This window comes from Callorhinchus milii, unplaced genomic scaffold, assembly GCF_018977255.1.
Source record: "Callorhinchus milii isolate IMCB2004 unplaced genomic scaffold, IMCB_Cmil_1.0 Scaffold3, whole genome shotgun sequence".
NCBI lineage: Eukaryota > Metazoa > Chordata > Chondrichthyes > Chimaeriformes > Callorhinchidae > Callorhinchus > Callorhinchus milii.
In genome coordinates this window covers 89,404,416-89,409,665 of record NW_024704744.1, presented here as the reverse complement: position 1 = coordinate 89,409,665, position 5,250 = coordinate 89,404,416, and positions in this window count along the sequence as shown.

The following is a 5,250-nucleotide window of genomic DNA, read 5'->3' as shown; positions in this document are numbered from 1 at the left end:
GTTACTGTTAAGTAACCTTGATGATACATGATACTCCAACTGCTCAGCACAAACAGAGAGATGTTTTGTTTGATATTTATCAAAACTAGATTGGAACGAGTCACACAGAAATTAATGAAAACATGTCACATGGTGACCATGGTTTTGAATGTCAACATTATTATGGGCGGCTATTAACGATTGTAGCTGTGACCAATACACAATGATTCACGAAATATGTAGTGGAAATTTGTATCTGACGAGTAAAATAGTGGGATGAACATGCAGGGGAACCGCTGTGGGGCAGTACAGACACTGATAACCGTGGAGGCTTGACTTATAACTCAAAAGGCAGGGTTAGGACAACCGTGTGAATTATCCATCACCAGCTAATATTGCTGCATTGAAATGTCAAAGCAGTGGTCAATCTACCTACAGAAATCTTTAAAGCTTAAAGCAATGCTATTTCATAAACGCCAACACATTTGAGGACCAGGAACATGTAATTTTGGTTATAAGAATCTAGAGTTCTTTGAGACATCTTCCCGACATGAAAGGCGCCATATAAATGCGAATTGCATTGCAATCATATATGGCCCAGCGTTGACCAGAGATAGAAGATATAAAAGACATTTAAAACCAACTTGGGAAGTTAAAGTGGATCTGTGGAGAGTGAAGTAAAAGAGAGAGGCTGAAGATTGAAGTGTACAGAGTTAGCAGGCTGTCCTTTCAATTCTATAACGACAACTTGCATTTATATAGCGCCCCTCATCAGGGCAGTGTCCCAGAGCATCTGACAGTGGCAGAGTACGACACAGAGCTAGGGGGAGGGAGAGGTGACCATCGGCACAGTCGAATAGGAAGGTCTTCAGGGCGCGACATGAAGATGGAGAAGGAAGGGGCAAGATGGAGGGATAGAGGAAGAATATTCTAGAGTTTTGGGGCATAGTGGCTGAAAGCGAGGCCGCCAATGGTGGAATGGAGGGCACAAGGACATGCATTTCATTCTACCATCTGGGCTCCAGAAGATGAAGGGCTCCTCTCTCTGAATAAAATGTGACATTAAGAAAGAATAAGAGAGATGGATCTCAGCGGTGCTAGAAGGATCACTTATTCTATGAGCTATTTCCTGTATCAAGAGAGATGCTATAATAGCACTGGTAAATGTGGCTGCAGTATAGAAGTTTTGAATGAACTTGATCTATTAAGAGCAACCTCAATGGCATTTGACTCTTGTAATAAATCATAATAATCCTTGCATTTGATATAGCGCCTTATATTTAGACATTAAGACAGCAATAACAACAAATTACATTTATACAGCTCCTTTCACATCGGGAGGACATCCCAAGGAGCTAAACAGTCAGGGATCTGGACCCAAGCATGGCTTTGGAATTGGTGGGGGGGGGGGGGAGGGTGTGGAGGGCAGGGAGGGTATGGATAGGAGAGTGGCCGAATGCGCAGTTGAAGAAGAGAATCTTGAGATGGGTCTTGAAGGAGGCAAGGGAGGAGCGAGGCAAAAGGATTGTGGGATGGAGTTTCAAAGGGTGGGGGCAGAGAAGCTGAATGCCCGACGGCCGATGGTCGGGCGGGGGACGTGTAGCAGAGGGGAGCCCACTGAGTTGAGGGAGGGGACAGGTTGATTTGGGGTTAGCAGGTCACAGAGGTAGAAAGGAGCAAAGCCTTGAAGGTGAGGACAAGGATTTCGAACTCTATCCTCTGGGGGATGGGGAGCCAGTGAAGCCTGGCGAGGGTGGGTGTAATAGGGTCACGGAGCCTGGTGTGGAAGAGGATATAAGCTGCAGAGTTCTGGATGATCTGCAGTTTGTGGATTGAAGTGTTGGGTAGGCCGACAAGCAGAGTGGCAATAGTCGAGCCTAGGTGTAATAAATGATGAGAGTTTCAGTGGCCTGAGGGGAGAGGCAGTGATGGAGCCTGGCGAAGTCGTGGAGGTGGGGGAAGGCAGAGTGGGTCATGGCACAGATATGGCAAGACAAGGCAAGGCATCTCAAAGCGCTTCACAGGTTACACTGTAAAGTGGATTAACTGAAATTTGTGGTAGAATTTAGTCAACAATTAGTTAACACATTTAATAGGCTGAATGAGTTGTTCAGTGATGGTACAGTGTATTATTCTGTAAACGTTGCTGTGGAAAAGGAATAGATTGTATGACATTCAGCAAAGCCGCATTGGGGGGTTTTACACCAACATGGAAATGTGTCCTATAGCGATTGTGGCAATCAACTTTAAAAACATCACACTGAGTTGTTATAATTGAAGCTGGGACAGAGAAGTTCAGTGTACAAATGTACAAATTCATAGTGATATGGAGTGGAAATGCAGACATGATGGGTGACATAGTCTAATGAACACGCATACTTCCTAATTTGAGACGACAGTACTGAGGCAGACCTGTAACCCATGTAATTATCTAATTACTTATTATGTCCACAGTTATCCTGTGTATAGCGAAAATGAGGAGACCAAATATATTTAGAAGAATTGTTCATTCTAAATTTAATAAGTTAGCTAATAATAATTTGTTCTGTAACTGTAGAAGAGACAAAATTGTAACAATCTCAGAATTAATGTATGGCCAATATTATCCTTGCATTTTATATAGCGCCTTATCATGTCATTGAGTGTCTCAAAGAAGTTTGAGGGATTTACTGTAAGGTCTAATGACTATGTATTTGTTGGTGCACACAACAATCAGATTGTGACAGCAAACAGCTGTGTAGTGAACAAACGTTTTTGTCTTGGGGTTGTTGTCCTGGACATTAGAAGAAACTCCCTTCTTTTTTAGAATAGGTCTGTGGGATATTTCACATTTATCTGAGCAGGTACACTGCCTTAACTGAAGGACAACATCTCAGACAACCCAGCACTCTCCCAGAAATGCATTGGGTTAGCAGCCTGCACTTTGAACTTAAAGCCTCAACCTTCTGACTCAGATCAAATCATTTTTGCTAGCACCTCAATAATAATCTTAGCAGATCTGTTCCATAGAGTTAAACTGTTGTATAATGTTGTTTTTAACATGTTCTACATTTGTACGTTACATCTTGTGGAGCAATCAATCAGCTGGAGCAGTTGGCATTTCTGCAAGCTGTCTCTATGTCACAAGATATGTGGCTACAATTACAATCTACATTTATATGGAGTCTTTCACGTTGGTAAGACATCTCAATACACTTTGCACAGCCTGAGTTACTGAGAGATGGCGGTGAGGGTGGGGGGGGGGGGGGGGGGGGAGCAATGTGTATGTCCCATTGTTACACCTTGCAGTGGTAGCAGAATATTAATGGACAGAATGCCTGGTGAGATTAGCTGCTGAAATGGATGTAATGAATGCGCCATTTTCAATAGTAATGAGATTTGAAGCAAAATGTGTTTTGCTGATCGCCACTGAGGGAAGTTTCAATTTAGCATGGTGGTATCCATTGGGGAGCAAAACAAGTTGCACTTAAAAGTTCACTTCGGCTGCCGAATGTTCCTGATGTGAACCTTAAGACCAAAATGTAAGGTTGTGCTGACGCCAATTTCATTTGAAGAATTTTTTTTCTTTTGTTTTAGGAAACCAGACTTCCAAAGTTATATGGAATTTAAGATTCCAAAATTCTGCACAAACTACAATTTTAAAACAACGGTCCCAATAATAATCTTTGCATTAGATGTAGCACCTTAGCTCGGAGGTGAGACGTCTCAAACTGCTTCACAGAATATACTGTAAAGTGAATTGACTGTATAAGTTGTTGGCTAAACACGGCAGCCAATTGCACACACACAGCAGTGTCCCACAAACAGTTGTGGATTGAGTGACAATTTTTTTAAATTGAGGGATTATTACCCTCGGTTAGCGATCTGCCAATTGACTAACAACCGGATTCCTACTTACTGCTAGGTAAACAGAGGCATTTCGAGTAAGGAAACCTGCCTAAGGTTTCGCCCCACCTGGGAATTGAACCCGGGTCCACTCGCTTGTGAGGCGAGCGCTCTAACCAATATGCTGCAGGACTCACAAGTCATTTCGGGCCCCTAAAAGAAGAGACTTGAGCAATGTTTGCTGTTGTTACCTTGATAGGTTTACAGTATTGTACCATGAGTTTAGCAGAAATAATAATAATTGTAACATAATAATCCTTTCCATTTGATATAGCGCTTTATCACGTTGTTAAGACGTCTCAACGCACTTCACAGAATATATTGTAAGGTGGATCAACTGTATATTTTGTGGGCGTAAAGGAACATCGCAAAGCTTCAACATTTCCAACTGCAAACATTAGTTTTATTTCTATTCAATTATTAACTTTGGATTCAAAGGGGAGCCTGTTTAATAACTAACTCATAATTCAAATTCTCTGCCAACTTTTCTTAACCCACAAAACAGACAAGTCATCTTATAATATTCCACATTGTCACCAGCCAGGAGGATATCAGTGACTGTATATTCAGGGAAGGCTGACACCATTCTAGTAACTTTGAAAGCTTAGCTTTAGAAACAAACAACTTATATTTTTATAGCACCTTATCATGGCAAAATGTTAAAGCACTTCAGTGGTAATTACTCTCAAGTGAGCGGACATATTTGTAGGCAAACATGGCAGCCATTTTTGAACCATTATAGTGCCACATCTTACAAGGTGAATGACAATTAACTTGCAGTGAGTTGGGCTGCATATACAGAAAACATCTATTCCCCTTTCCAACATGATATGGGAACTTTAACATCCACCTCAACAACAGATAGACAGGCTATTTGAGGCCCTAATGTTAACACTGAAGCCTTGATTGCGAGCTCAAGGGCTTGAAAAACCACAAACTTCTAGCTACTCAGCTAAACTAATACAAACAGTGAATGCCAAGAGCCTGAGTTAACCCAACCTCTGAGATGCTTCCTCTCTGTAGGAAGCCTCCATGTGTCAGATGAGGTAACATCAAGGATCTTGTAAGAACTATCACCTAACTGTGCTCTAGTGAAAATCCCACCCATCCATACCTCACATGAAGGCAGAAAATGTCATTATTGTTATACAGTATACTATTTACTAATCCTGTTGTCTTTACCTTCATCAGTACAAGATTGTACCCAACGTGAAGCACAGAATATAATTGCAAGTTGCTGTAACCAACAACACACTCACACAAACCTTTGTTTTCCAGGTAAACTGCCTACTAAATCTACTGCCCATTCTGAGATGAGCCACTTTACTTGTCTTTTTATAGACACAAAAATTAACTTGGATATTCATAGAAAAAACACAAACATTC